At 37.6% G+C, this 16,886-nt stretch overlaps 1 long non-coding RNA gene across 1 annotated transcript in view; it reads right to left on the bottom strand.

The window, feature by feature from the left end:
- Window positions 1–1,313: 1,313 nt before the first annotated feature.
- Window positions 1,314–16,886, bottom strand: part of LOC138676691 (uncharacterized) — a 143,736-nt gene continuing 128,163 nt past the window's right edge. Inside the window, exon 2 of the long non-coding RNA XR_011320808.1 lies at window positions 1,314–5,302. This is a non-coding gene — a long non-coding RNA (uncharacterized lncRNA). The remainder of the gene's footprint in view (window positions 5,303–16,886) is intronic.

Genomic DNA, 16,886 nt, shown 5'->3' with positions numbered 1-16,886 from the left:
AAATAAAGCTGCGAAAAGAAAGTGCGTCTGAATTATCCTCTACTTGCCACTGTCACAGAACGGATTCCATTTCCTGTGAGAGATAACGCCGCTCACAAAGCTGGGCTATAATTGTCTTAATCTGATCTCCGATAAATGACATTGGTGCCGACAATATTTAACATAATGCTAGTTTCCTGCTGTTATCGGGATTACTGATTATTGAATCAAGCATCATTTTAATTCTGGTTAGATACTCTTAAACTTGGCAAGTTCCTCAATTGAGCTGCAATCTGCGTGTCTATTGTAGCTTCAGAATTAACCATCTGGGCTGAGGGACGCATGGCATTAAGTATAGTAAGTGTCACTTAACATGATAATGCGGCCGTGGAGGAGTTGGAAAATAATTTATCGCGCTTTACTTTTCAGTTGTATTTTGTGTATTGCTCAATTTGTGGGTGATGTACTAAAAGAGCCATTACAGAAATCATATGCATCAAGTCTTACTCCATAAATCCTTCTTGGCTGAGGTGAGAATAACTCAACCCATGCTTTGACCTCCGGAGGTCGAGCTATGGAAACCTTGTAACCTTGTATCTGTTTCCGAAACTCCCATTCATTTCTATAGGAGTTTCTTCAGGAGCTCGGACAACCTCAGCTGTTTCTGTATCCACATCACCTGGAACCTAGACAGAATTTTTCATGGCTGGAATACCCGCTTAAGAACATTAGTAGGCTTCCATGTCTATGAATTACTAAGCACAGCTATGTATTATGTGGTTTCCCATGAACTGGCCTGAGAACCAGATAATGATAAATTTTGTAGTGAGAATGAATGGCTAGCTGCAACTACTCTTAGATAAACCAACTGATTATTGGAAGATTTAGGATCCAAACCCATAATGGTCAAACATTTGATTAGCTCTCCTCTAATGAGATGGCTGGAATTGCTTCACTTTGGTGCGGTGCGTGATGTCAGGTGATATTGATGATGTTGCTACTTGCAACTGATTTTCCAGGTTTGCGTCTGTCTGGAGCGTAGTCAACTCTGTGCAATGTTAAGTTTCGCAAGAAACTGATTGCAGCAGCAAGTTCGTACAAACACTTTTAAAAGTTGTGGTTCCAAATGTCTCTTCAAATTTGGAAATTCATCACTGCTCACACTGCATTTATTTAACGCAACCAGTGGGAGGTCTGCAATATATATCACATAGGATACACTGGTACTGCTATATACATCACAAAGGAGACCCTGAGAATGCTGTATATGCATCATATAAGAGACACTGAGGCTGAAATATATACATAACAAAGGAGACACTATGAATGCTGTATATACATCACAAAGGAAACACTGTTTATTTCTTATGCTTATTTAAAAAACAACATCATATTCTACAGTGTTTTACATAAATTGTCATCACTGTACCCATTGGGGCTCAAAATCTAAAATCCCTATTAGCAAACTCCTTGCAGATACTGTTGGGCCCAGCACTGCAAAGCAACAGTGGACTGATGAATATACATCACATAGGAGACACTGGGGCTGGTATATCTAGATTACATAGAAGATGCTGTGACTGGTGTATATAAATCACATAGGAGACACTAGTTCCAGTGAATATACATCACGCAGAAGACACTGGAACTGATGTATAAACTTTACACTGGGACTGGAGTATATATTACATTGGAGATAATTGGGATCATGCGTATATATCACATAGGAGATGCTGGGGCTAGTGTATATACATCAAATAGCAGACGCTGGTACTGGTGTGTATATATAATGTAGAATGCACTGGAAATAGTGTATATACATCACATAGGAGCCACTAGGAGTGGTGTACATACATCCCATAGGAGACACTGAGACTGATATATATATCACATAGGAAACGCTGGGACTGGTGCATATACATCACATAGGAGACACTATATATGTATGTGTTTTCATACTCCAGTCCCAGTGTCTTCTAGGTGCTGTATATACATCAGTCCCAGCGTCTCCTATGTGATATAAATACTAGTCCCTCTCACATAGGGGATACTGGGACTAGTGTATGTATATCCGAGCCATAGGAGACACATAAATACACCAGTCTCAGCATCTCCTATGTGATATATATACACCAGCCCCAGTGCCTCTTATGTGATATATATATACCAGTCCCGCTCACATAGGGGATACTGGGACCAGTGTATGTACAGCACATAGGAGACACTGCGACTAGTTTATCCGAGCCATAGGAGACACATAAATACACCAGCCCCAGTGTCAGTGTCTCCTATGTGATGTACACCAGTCTAAGTGTCTCCTATGGGATGTAAGTAAACCAGTCTCAGTGTCTCCTATGGCATGTATGTAAACCAGTCTCAGTGTCTCCTATGGCATGTATGTAAACCAGTCTCAGTGTCTCTTATGGCATGTATGTACACCAATAAAGTATAGCTAAGGCATATAATGGAATAGGCCCTGTCTATATCTTCAGGATCGAATATAATAACAGCAATAGAGGATATCCATTATATAAAACATAACTTTTAATACATCTAGTTAAAATATGGATCCTAACAAACACAAACAAAAAAGAAAACCGTGCTCAAGTGAAACAGTGCTCAAGGTAAAAAATTGGAGCAGTCTTACCAATTAGACGGACAAATAAGGGAAATCCCTCAGATTGTAGGAGGAAGGTGGTACCGATTTTACTAGCCAGGTAAGAGGGTAGGGAAATAATATGTAAACCACTGTCTTCCCTGTGAACCCTCCACGAACTGCTGTCCTGACAAGGACAGGCCCCAAGTAGATCCTGCTATGGATACCCACCAACCAACGAGAAAAAACAACAAAAGAAAAGAAAATAATGTCTATAGTCTCCCTATGTATGTACACCAGTCTCATTCACATAAAATTAACTTACATTGTAGCAGATATATACACCAACTTGAAGCTTGCGGAGAATCCATTTTCTGGTTCACATTAATATGGTGCACCTTACTCCAGTGGATTTATGGTTCAAAGTGGCATATAAAATACAAGGTAAATTTTTCCCAAATAATTTTTCTCGCACCTCATTGTATGAGGAATCAACACCTCTGCTTTTGATTGTGTGATAACTAGTTACAGTAGGCAGCAGTATATGTTATAAAACTGACATTAATAAATAGGAAATACATATACAGGTCCTTCTCAAAAAATTAGCATATAGTGTTAAATTTCATTATTTACCATAATGTAATGACTACAATTATACTTTCATATATTATAGATTCATTATCCACCAACTGAAATTTGTCAGGTCTTTTATTGTTTTAATACTGATGATTTTGGCATACAACTCCTGATAACCCAAAAAACCTGTCTCAAAAAATTAGCATATCAAGAAAAGGTTCTCTAAACGACCTATTACCCTAATCTTCTGAATCAACTAATTAACTCTAAACACATGCAAAAGATACCTGAGGCTTTTATAAACTCCCTGCCTGGTTCATTACTCAAAACCCCCATCATGGGTAAGACTAGCGACCTGACAGATGTCAAGAAGGCCATCATTGACACCCTCAAGCAAGAGGGTAAGACCCAGAAAGAAATTTCTCAACAAATAGGCTGTTCCCAGAGTGCTGTATCAAGGCACCTCAATGGTAAGTCTCTTGGAAGGAAACAATGTGGCAGAAAACGCTGTACAACGAGAAGAGGAGACCGGACCCTGAGGAAGATTGTGGAGAAGGACCGATTCCAGACCTTGGGGAACCTGAGGAAGCAGTGGACTGAGTCTGGTGTGGAAACATCCAGAGCCACCGTGCACAGGCGTGTGCAGGAAATGGGCTACAGGTGCCGCATTCCCCAGGTAAAGCCACTTTTGAACCATAAACAGCGGCAGAGGCGCCTGACCTGGGCTACAGAGAAGCAGCACTGGACTGTTGCTAAGTGGTCCCAAGTACTTTTTTCTGATAAAAGCAAATTTTGCATGTCATTCGGAAATCAAGGTGCCAGAGTCTGGAGGAAGACTGGGGAGAAGGAAATGCCAAAATGCCTGAAGTCCAGTGTCAAGTACCCACAGTCAGTGATGGTGTGGGGTGCCATGTCAGCTGCTGGTGTTGGTCCACTGTGTTTCATCAAGGGCAGGGTCAATGCAGCTAGCTATCAGGAGATTTTGGAGCACTTCATGCTTCCATCGGCTGAAATGCTTTATGGAGATGAAGATTTCATTTTTCAGCACGACCTGGCACCTGCTCACAGTGCCAAAACCACTGGTAAATGGTTTACTGACCATGGTATTACTGTGCTCAATTGGCCTGCCAACTCTCCTGACCTGAACCCCATAGAGAATCTGTGGGATATTGTGAAGAGAAAGTTGAGAGACGCAAGACCCAACACTCTGGATGAGCTTAAGGCCGCTATTGAAGCATCCTGGGCCTCCATAACATCTCAGCAGTGTCACAGGCTGATTGCCTCCATGCCACGCCGCATTGAAGCAGTCATTTCTGCCAAAGGATTCCCGACCAAGTATTGAGTGCATAACTGAACATTATTATTTGTTGGTTTTTTTGTTTGTTATTAAAAAAACACTTTTATTTGATTGGATGGGTGAAATATGCTAATTTATTGAGACAGGTTTTTTGGGTTATCAGGAGTTGTATGCCAAAATCATCAGTATTAAAACAATAAAAGACCTGACAAATTTCAGTTGGTGGATAATGAATCTATAATATATGAAAGTTTAATTGTAATCATTACATTATGGTAAATAATGAAATTTAACACTATATGCTAATTTTTTGAGAAGGACCTGTATAGGAAACTAGGGAACTAATATAATAAATAATATTTGATTTACAGTCACAAATAAATCTAAAATATATTTATGGTAGTATATACTCAGTAGTCATTGCAAGAATTTGTCATATTTATGATGAGCGGTGGTATTACTTATGCCACAAATTAGAGGTGAGGCGCACATGGAGGCACATAGAATGCCACATGCCAGTGTTCAGATGAACCAGATTAATTAAGAGACGTGCATCTCTTAATGAATTAGGAGTGTCTGACTTCAGCTCTGACCCTCATTAATACCAGCATGAAAAACATCGTTCTTGGTGATTCAGGTCCAAAATGTAAACAAAAGTTCAAATTCACAAGTGAAACATGGGAAAGTCTCCTGGATTCCTGCTTTCCGTCAGCTTTGTTTTGCACTGTATACCATGTATTTTTTCCTGATATGCGCCTGCTGCCTGTAAACATGTCCATTTGCTCCAGTGCTTCATTTTGCTTCCAGTTGTGATTGAATCTAGCCGAGTACATGAAAAATGAACGACAGAAAACCTGTAAAAAATCAGAATAAATTGAATTCAATTTAGATACATGAAATAAGATTATAAAATGAAAAGTACCAGGGCCGTGTTGTGTTGCATGACAATATAGTAAATTCATCATTATGAAGGTTTATTATAATAACTAAAGCATTTAAACAATTTTTACTCTGGATATTAAAAATCCTTATCATTTTAAAATGGGCTGTACCTAAAGACTACCTATATCTTTCTATGTGTATCTAAATTAATTTACAATCAGTAAAGGTGTACTTGTAGGTCAAGCTATAATAATGTTATCGTCTATTCATTAGTTTTTAGCAACTTGTTACAGATTTTGGAATCTTAAAATAATGCGTCATACAAAAGACATTGTTACAAGGAAGTGACCCATACTTTCCAAAAAACTAAATCAAAGGGAAAATCAGTTGTGAGTGCTGTTAACTTCAGTATCCCCCTCTCTCTCTCTCACCATGGCCAAGGCACAGGGATCCAAAACACTACGTTGTGGAGATTTTCTTGGCAGGGTAGATATACTGGAGAACAGAAGTTCTACTTCTATTTGACTTCTTAACCATATAAATTAACCTTTCATTAAAGCGTTAAAGAGGACCATTCAACAAGTTTTTCCTGTTGAACTTGACACATGGATGTAATAGTGGCTGCAGAATGGAATAAAACCTTTTTGATTTTTTGTTTTCTTTTTTGTTTGTTTTTATTTCGCTTCTCTGTTGCAATCAAATATTAACAAAGTATTTGTCTCTTAATGAGTTAATTTTTAAATCCAAGTGGGTGCTATCAGAGCGTTTTTACTGGGGATGTGTATTTTTCCCTGTATAATACTGACCAATCATAATCAGGCAGCATAAAAGCAGAAAAAGAACAGTCCCCTACCATAGCTTAGAGCAGATTTATCAGTGTGTAAGATGTTATGGTTCAGCATTGATCATCTGGTCTAACCTCCTATATAGTCACTGTTGGGAAGGGGCAGTGAAGCTGAGTTTAGTTGTGTCACATTACATACCCTTCTATCAGCTCTCCTCATAGCATTGTTAGCTCTGCTGTACTACCCCTCCCCCCACCCCACACTATCTACCTTGAGATGTACCAGTATTCACTCTTATATGATCAATATCATCTGAACCAGATACATAATATATCACTTGTTTCAATCCTGAATACAATGGCCACACATAATAGCCAATGGACACTCCTTAATGATTCATTCCTACAATGAACATGAAGCTACGGTCCTCAAATAAGGCAGTATCCTACAAAAAGATTTTATTAGTTCAAAAGGAACAGGCTGACAAACATAACATTAAAATTAAAACAGGCCATGTGGAGAAAATCACAGGTGTTTGTGGCTGCAAGTCTACAACAAATAGCAGGCTAGGGCAATTAAGATTCCTGTAGCGATCACAAAGAAATCAGAAATCATGGTCACCCACCCAAATGAAAACATCTACCATGAATCAGGGAGGATATAAAGTGCCAGTTCATATGTTTGAAATTGATATCTACTCATAGAGTATCGCAGATATGGTGGTAGATAAATGGATAACCACTATATTAAATCAAAGGGTTAATTAGCCCAGTGTGGCATAAATGTGGGGGAAGGGGCAAAGTCTATGCATGATAAACTATTAAGGGTCAAATTAAACATTTTCAAAGAGTGGAATCATCATACACATAATCAGTCTGTGTGGACCTGCTGTGCCAGCAGCCCAAACATCAGTTTCGCATGGGCTTCCTCAGGGAGCATAATATTATCTTTGTCATCCTGTTCATTTTGAACTAATAAAATCTTTATGTATGATACCCTGCTTTTTTGTGGACCTCCGTTTCATGTTCATTGCAGTAATCACACTTATGTCTGATGGGTTAAGGACAGCTTGCTATGACCTCACTTGATGGATTACAAGTTGCTGTGAGCACCACAGAGATAACTGTCATACTAACAGCTTTGGGCTCTTAGCACAGGATAGGCAGTGTGACGCGAGAGGCAGTACAGCAGAACTGCCAGTGCTATGAGAGGAGGAGAGCTAATAGAGGGGTTATAAGAGAAACTTGCTTCAAGCTATGGTGGGGGCATTTCTTGTTCTTTTTCTACCGTGTTGCTGCCTACTTATTATTGGTCAGACTCATACAGGGAGAAGAAGTATATGTAGGGGGGTGGTGCTATTATGGACAGTAAGGAACACGCTGCCACTTTAAGAGACATCACCCCCTTGTCTGGTGTGATGGAATGTTCTGCTCCCCACTGCAATAGACTGTGTAAATGAACTGCAATGTGCAAAGGGGACGAGTTGAGCCTTGGGAGTGTGTGAGCAGAAGCTGCTGCAGAGAACAGCTTGTAGCTGTAAAAGAGGTCCCACAGCCTGGGATGGAGTGGACTCGTGAAATTGCATGGACTCTTCGGGTGCAGCAAGGGTGGCTGTCCTATGCTAGTTTGAGAAGCCACGAAGATACCGAGAAAGGGATTTACAGTTTCCAGGAGCACCTCCAGGACCCAGAATCAAGTAGAAGACCACGTTTCATGGAGCTGGCAGAGGTGGCTGCTTAGTAGAGACCAGGGAGGCTATACGTAGAGTAACATCATTCTTTTAGTGTTTGAATTTGCTTGTGTGATGTATATAGAGTCTGTAATAGTTGGAGCACCGTGCTACTTGACGGCCCAGCTAAAGAATACAACTCTTGTAAATTATCTTATGCAATTGCATACCCGTTTGCACCTTCCTCATCCACTTCATTCCTTGCCTTCCAATAAATCTGCCCTTTGTTGTTTGCACCTCATCTTGTGTACGGTAGTCTTCCTGCACCGTGGTAGTCCCCAGCCATAGCTTCATATACACCCCTGGTGAAAACCCCCTGATAACATCCGCTTAAACTTAACAAGAAATGAGCTCAGTAAGTACCAAATACTTTGATTGCTAGTATCTCGACAATTTAGTGGTGAAAAAAAAATCTTACTCAGCTCTGCAGCTACTATTACATCCTGTGTCCAGTTCAACAAGTAAAATGTTGTAAAATGTCCTATTTAAGGAAAAAAAAAAGAGTAACTGCCATATATCATCTAACAGGACCCGTGGGAGTAGCATTTGGTAAAATGAATTTGGGGTAACTACTACAAGCAAATATATATTTTGAGGCTTTTACTGAAATTGGGCTATTGGTTCTTACATCCTAAATTGACATTATGATTTCAACAAATATTGCTTATATTATTAGTACAAGCAAACACAAGAACATTTTGTAATTTATTTACTGTCCAAAAACAGCTCAAATATGCCTTGCTCAATACAAGACAGACAGCCAACACAGTAAGGTATGTATATATTATAAAACAATTATTAAAATTGTCGCTGTCACTCTAATGGATCAGTCCAGAAGCATTGTAAGAGGATGCCTTGTTTTAGGTCTGATGAAGGGGAGCAGTTCCTCAAAATCCATAACCTTTTAAGACAGTGCATTAAAAAAATAGCATCTTTTACTCTACTTCTGGATTAATGCTATATTTTATGGTGTGACAGTGCCAATTTTAGCATCCTTTCTTCTAGTATCTGCATACCTAATCTGTTTGGTGAACTTTTAGCTTTTATACTATTTCTGATCAAAAACAGTATTACTAAAAACTCTGTTATTTAGATGCACTTTTTGCTTTTTACTTATTTACAGCAGGGATTTTGCTCATTTTTTCTCTTGTAGATTTTATATGTTTTATGGCCAATGTGAACATGCATTTGTGTGCTGCATGTGAACCAACTTAAGTCAAGCTCAATTTTTGTGTTTTTTTCTGGAATAATGCTATATTTTTGGTGTGACAGCACCAATTTTAGCATCTTTTCTTCTAGCATCTGCATACCTAATCTGTTTCGTGAACAATCCCCAAAAAATCTGGCAAAATGTAGGCACCATCAATCAGTTCTGTTCCTTTACACTGTACCAGAGTGAGATAGGCTATTAACCTCTTCATGACCCAGCCTATTTTGACCTTAATGACCTGGCCATTTTTTGCAATTCTGACCAGTGTCCCTTTAAGAGGTAATAACTCAGGAACGCTTCAACGGATCCTAGCGATTCTGAGACTGTTTTTTCGTGACATATTGGACTTCATGTTAGTAGTAAATTTAGGTCGATAATTTTTGCGTTTATTTGTGAAAAAATCAGAAATTTGGCGAAAATGTTGAACATTTCGCAATTTTCAAATTTTGAATTTTTATTCTGTTAAACCAGAGAGTTATGTGACACAAAATAGTTAATAAATAACATTATCACATGTCTACTTTACATCAGCACAATTTTGGAAACAAAATTTATTTTTGCTAGGAAGTTATAAAATTGAAATTTGACCAGCGATTTCTTATTTTTACAAGAAAATTGACAAAACCTTTTTTTAGGGACCACCTCACATTTGAAGTTAGTTTGAGGGGTCTATATGGCTGAAAATACCCAAAAGTGACACCATTCTAAAAACTGCACCCCTCAAGGTGCTCAAAACCACATACAAGAAGTTTATTAACCCTTCAGGTGCTCACAGTAGCAGAAGCAACATGGAAGGAAAAAATGAACATTTCACTTTTTAGCCACAAAAATGATATTTTAGCAGCAATTTTTTTATTTTCCCAAGGGTAAAAGGAGAAAGTGGACCCTGAAAGTTGTTGTCCAATTTGTCCTGAGTACACTGATACCCCATATGTGGGGGGAATCACTGTTTGGGCGCACGACAGGGCTCGGAAGGGAATGAGCGCCATTTGACTTTTTGAATGAAAAATTAGCTCCAATCATTAGCGGACACCATGTCGCGTTTGGAGAGCCCCTGTGTGCCTAAACATTTGAGCTCCCCCACATGTGACCCCATTTTGGAAACTAGACCCCCCAAGGAACTTATCTAGATGCATAGTGAGCACTTTAAACCCCCAGGTGCTTCACAAATTGATCCATAAAAATGAAAAAGTACTTTTTTTCACAAAACATTAATTTTAGCCTCAATTTGTTCATTTCCACATGGGCAACAGGATAAGATGGATCCTAAAATTTATTGGGCAATTTCTCCTGAGTACACTGATACCTCACATGTGGGTGTAAACCACTGTTTGGGTACACGGCAGGGCTCGGAAGGGAAGGAGCGCCATTTGACTTTTTGAATGAAAAATTAGCTCCAATCGTTAGCGGACACCATGTCGCGTTTGGAGAGCCCCTGTGTACCTAAACATTGGAGCTCCCCCACAAGTGACCCCATTTTGGAAACTAGACCTCCCATGGAACTAATCTAGATGTGCAATGAGCACTTTGAACCCCCAAGTGCTTCACAGAACTTTATAATGCAGAGCCGTGAAAATAAAAAATCATTTTTCTTTCCTCAAAAATTATTTTTTAGCCCACAATTTTTTATTTTCACAAGGGTAACAGGAGGACTTGGACCCCAAAAGGTGTTGTCCAGTTTGTCCTGAGTACGCTGATACCCCATATGTGGGGGTAAACCACTGTTTGGGCACACGTCAGGGTTTGAAAGGGAAGTAGTGACGTTTTGAAATGCAGACTTTGATGGAATGGTCTGCGGGCGCCACTTTGCGTTTGCAGAGCCCCTGATGTGCCTAAACAGTAGAAACCCCCCACAAGTGACCCCATATTGGAAACTAGATACCCCAAGGAATTTATAAAGATGTGTGGTGAGCACTTTGAACCCCCAAGTGCTTCACAGAATTTTATAACGCAGAGCCGTGAAAATGCAAAATCATTTTTTTCACACAAAAATAAGTTTTAGCCCCATTTTGTTATTTTCCCAAGGGTAACAGGAGAAATTAGACCCCCAAAGTTGTTGTGCAATTTTTCCTGAGTACGCTTATGCCCCATATGTTTGGGTAAACCTCTGTTTGGGCGCACGTCGGGGCTCGGAAGGGAGGGAGCACCATTTGACTTTTTGAACGCAAGATTGGCTGGAATCAATGGTGGTGCCATGTCGCGTTTGGAGACCCCTGATGTGCCTAAACAGTGGAAACCCCTCAATTCTATCTCCAACACTAACCCCAACACACCCCTACCCTAATCCCAACTCTAGCCATAACCCTAATCACATCCCTAACCCAACACACCCCTAACCACAACCCTAACCCCAACACACCCCTAACCCTAATCCCAACCCTAACCCCAACACACCCCTAATCCTTATCCCAACCCTAACCATAACCCTAACCACAAGCCTAACCCTAACCCCAACACACCCCTAACCCTAATCTTAACTCTATTTCCAACCCTAACCCTAATTCCAACCCTAACGCTAATTCCAGCCCTAACCTTAAGGCTATGTGCCCACATTGTGGATTCGTGTGAGGATTTTTCCACACAGTTTTTGAAAAATCTGCAGTTAAAACGCACTGATGGACCCCGGGAGGGACACTGGAGGTCGATAAGTATGCGGTGGTGGGATCGGACAGCGGGGGGGTGAGATCAGACTGAGGGTGGAGCGGACATTAGGACGGAGGGGAGCGGAGCACAGGACAGGACAGGATGGAGGACGGGGCGGTGGATCGGTGGCGGTGGAGGGGGCAGATCGCGGGCTCTAGCCATGGCCGATGATATTGCAGCATCAGCCATGGCTGAATTGTAATATTTCACCAATTTTCATTCAACAGCCAATCAGTGCGTTCGTAGCCACGGGGGGTAGAAGCCCCCCCCCCCCCCCCCCCCAGGCTGAAATACCACTCCTCATGTCCCTGCAGGTTGGGTGAAATTACAGATAACCCTTTCACCTAGCCTAGCCTGCAGGGATGCGATCATTCTGTGACACAGCATATGCGTTACAGGTCGGATTGGCACCGACTTTCATGATGCATACGCTGTGTCACAGGTCGGGAAGGGGTTAACAGCTAAAAAGAAAGCAGGTCCTTTTGAGCACCTCTGCTTTGTATACTAATTTGTTGAGACCTACTGTCCTCTAGAAAGTAGAAAACAAGCAAAGGCAGACGAAGATCCAGCTGCATTTAGCTTATCTTAGTGCTGGATTCACAGCTGCACTGCTCAGAAGTGTTGTGTAATTTCCTCTATGCCTTTGCTACTTCTATGCTACCTGATGAAAAACTAGTAGGAAACCTTTTCTGTTTGTCTGTGCATGTTCTGTATAGGAGATATCATAACAACAAGTGTACACTACATAAGTGTAATCTGTAGTTTAGAGATAAACAATACAGAGGGGAAAACTGTTGAAAATGCAGGATGCAAGTAATATATGGCCAGAAATGGTGTTACTCCTCCTGGATACCCATCTGATTCTGAAATATTGTGCAAAATGATATGCACCATCTATGTTCTTAAACTTCCTATCATTTTACACAGCCTCAAATCTAGTACCACCCAGTCTCTGACTATAAAAGACTTAATCTAAAGGCACTGTAGGCATGGGAGATAGTTGTCATTTCCATAGGGTTAGCTAAATTAAATACCTTATCTAGGTAGTTTCTATCTCTAGTGGGATCCTGCACAACTGCCACTACAATAAACAGATCAAAACTATATAGTAACCAGAAGGGGAAATGTAATTTACAAAGACACAGAAAGGGCATATGGAATTGATTGATTAATTAATTAATTAATTATGACAATTACTACAATGTAGATACTTACTTACAAAGTGCAGACATCACTTTGCATATTGTTTATTTTACAAATTTATCTTACATTCAATTTTTTTAAGTGAATTTTGTCAAGACCTGCTTTGTTAGAATATTTCGCTCTATTCCCTGAGTGTAACTTTTATCCAATGTATTATAAATCAATTGTTACATATTATTAGATATATAGAGATTACATATTATTACATATATAGAGATTATATAATATATTATGTACTTATCTGCATAATAAAAATCTACACCTTTTGCAAAGTTCATTTTCAATAACAGGTTTCCGTTCAAACTTATTATAAATCGTAAGTTCTCAACACTATAAGATTCTGTAAAGATCTCCATGTACCTTTTACTATTGAATAATTTATTTTCAACACGTTACTATGTTTCAAGAAGGGGTGAATATTGATGAAGTTTCCATTAACACCCTGAGGAGTACTTTACTTCGACTTAAGAACAACACCAATGTAGAAGTAAAAGATCATTCTTTTATCTCTTTTATATATAAATTAATTTTTGATCTTGAACTTCAGATTATATCACTATTGTCAGTTTTACTTACATTAAATTAGAAAAATAAGGAGAAAAATAGAAAAGGTATAATCAGAATAAATATAGCTGGATATATTCAGAGATATGCATGGATGGAAGGATAGATAGATAGATAGATAGATAGATAGATAGATAGATAGATAGATAGATAGATAGATAGATAGTTTGATTGATAGATATGAAATTGATAGATTGATAGATAGATAGATAGATAGATAGATAGATAGATCGATAGATAGATCAATAGATAGATAGATAGATAGTTTGATTGATAGATATGAAATTGATAGATAGATAGATAGATAGATACATAGATCGATAAATAGATCGATAGATAGATAGATATATAGATAGATAGATGATAGATAGATCAATAGATAGATAGATAGTTTGATTGATAGATATGAAATAGATAGATCAATAGATAGATAGATAGATAGATAGATAGATAGATAATACAGTAGATAGATAGATAGAGAGATAGATCAATAGATAGATAGATAGATAGATAGATAGATAGATAGATACATACATAGATCGATAAATAGATCGATAGATAGATAGATAGATAGATGATAGATAGATCAATAGATAGATAGATAGTTTGATTGATAGATATGAAATAGATAGATCAATAGATAGATAGATAGATAGATAGATAATACAGTAGATAGATAGATAGATAGATCAATAGATAGATATATAGATCAATAGATAGATAGATAGATAGTTTGATTGATAGATATGAAATTGATAGATAGATAGATAGATAGATACATAGATAGATCGATAAATAGATCAATAGATAGATAATACAGTAGATAGATAGATAGATGATAGATAGATCAATAGATAGATAGATAGATGATAGATAGATCAATAGATAGATAGATAGATAGATAGATAGATAGATAGATAGATAGATAATACAGTAGATAGATAGATGATTGATAGATAGATGCATAGATAGATAGATAGATAGATAATACAGTAGATAGATAGATGATTGATAGATAGATGCATAGATAGATAGATAGATAGATAGACAGATAGATAAACGATAGATAGATAGATAGATAGATAGATTGATAGTTTGATTGATAGATATGAAATTGATAGATTGATAGATAGATAGATAGATAGATACATAGATCGATAGATCAATAGATAGATAGATAATACAGTAGATAGATAGATAGATAGATAGATGATAGATAGATCAATAGATAGATAGATAGATAGATGATAGATAGATCAATAGATAGATAGATAGATAATACAGTAGATAGATAGATGATTGATAGATAGATGCATAGATAGATAGATAGATAGATAATACAGTAGATAGATAGATGATTGATAGATAGATGCATAGATAGATAGATAGACAGATAGATAAACGATAGATAGATAGATAGATAGATAGATAGATAGATAGATAGATAGATAGATAGATCGATATTGACAGATAGATGATAGATAGATAGATAGAAACAGATAGATGATAGATAGAGATAGATATAGATAGATAGAGACAGATAGATGAGAGATAGAGATAGATATAGATAGATAGATGATAGGTAGATTGATAGATAGATATGAGATCAATAGATAGATAGATAGATAATAGATAGATAATAGATAGATATGGAGATAGATATGGAGATAGATAGATAGATAATAGATAGATATGAGATAGATAGATAGATAGATAGATAGATTGTATTAACACATCACATGCTAATAACTGCTATAACCTTGTGAAGGAAATTTTAACGTTAATTACTACACATGATCAAAGGCTATAATTAAAAAAATATATATAAAATGTCATTATTTAATAAAATTCTAGATGTTTTGGATATGGACTAATATAGAGTGGAGGAATTAAGTCAATTAAGATTCAAAATATTAAATTCTCATTAAAGGCTAGAGCGGTCATTATTCAACTTCAAATTCACTATCTGCAATAGCCCTTAGATAAAAATTGTCTACGAGTTTTCTATCACATTGTTACACAAAAAAAGTTTTTAAAAAAAGTCTTCATCTTGTAGCGCACAATCCTATTTTATATGAACATTTGCTCCTTGAGCCCTGTGTTATTTCTGAGCTAAAGGCAGCAATATAAATATGTAGTGTGATGTGTTCAGCTTGGAAGTGGAAGAAGTTTCAGCACCGCATGGATGGACAGCAGCCACACATAGGACAGTCCTGAGCTAAGCTAAAGAATCATCATATAGAAATGTCCAAAATGACAACAGCACATGAGTAGTAGTAGACTGGAGCGCTCAGATCTGGAATCCTTGGGCTTCCTTCATTCCCACGGTTAAAGGCATGATACAACATTTTGTGGACCTCCTCTCAGGCGTAACATAGGAGGAGCTGACTTCTTTACATGCTTGCTGTTAGTGATGTAAAATCACCATTTGTTTATAAAAGCATGCAAAGTGAGTAGTTGGTATATACATACAGTATGTTTGCCTGTTATTACAAAAACATCACTTCTTCCACTTTCTCATACACACTGTTATAATAATGCACTAATGTTTGCCATTCAAGCCTTTTGGACTGAGTGCATCCAGTTGACAATGTGTATTGCTTTGTAATTATTATTTTTTCATCATCCCTTTATCTAAGTCGTCACTTCTAACCTCTCCCAGAATGAAGCATTTCATCTATGACACTATATTTATTCTCACATAAATGCTTTACTACTGTTGCCTTATTCATTTTCTGCTGAGTTTCACTCGTTTTCTCTCCTTCCCATTCCTTCTAGTTTTGAATATTTGATCCGTATTCCTTAAGTCTGTTTTTTCTCTCTTCCAGCTTGCCACATGCAAGAACTATAGCAATAGCATTACAGAATGTAACTGCTCTCCCAAGTATGGAATCCTTTTAGAGAGATCTTTCTTTTTTTTACAGCAAAGTAATAGTTTGTCCTTAATTATTGTATTTTAGTTATGGAAGTAAAAGCAAAGAAATGTCCCATAATTTTTATTCTAAAAAGGTTTGTCAATCATCTTTTTTAGATGTGATAGAACAGTCCCTTCTGTAAGAAAATCAGATTTACGTCTCTGAACATTATTCAGTCTTTTTTGTCTTGTTCTAACATATCACAATATTTTAGATCAGTCTTCTTTATAGGTTTTGCATAGGAGTCATAAGTACAAACGAATGCTCATTTCTCTTATATTACTTTACCTTTACTACCGATTAATATACTTTAACTTGTTCTACTTCTCTCTACAGTCTATCCTCCTTCTACATTTTATTTTACTGCTTTCTTCATATAATTGTCCATTCCTAAACATTATTTTAATATATGATGGACATGAAAGCAATTGTAGTACAGCATATTATTTCTACCTGCTCATTTTGTTCAGAATGTTCTTTTGATTTTAATTTTCTTAATATTTACTT

Source organism: Ranitomeya imitator, chromosome 4 (assembly GCF_032444005.1).
Source record: "Ranitomeya imitator isolate aRanImi1 chromosome 4, aRanImi1.pri, whole genome shotgun sequence".
Classification (NCBI taxonomy): Eukaryota; Metazoa; Chordata; class Amphibia; order Anura; family Dendrobatidae; genus Ranitomeya; species Ranitomeya imitator.
Note: the sequence above shows the minus strand (reverse complement) of the source record. Positions and strands in the feature narration are given on the sequence as shown.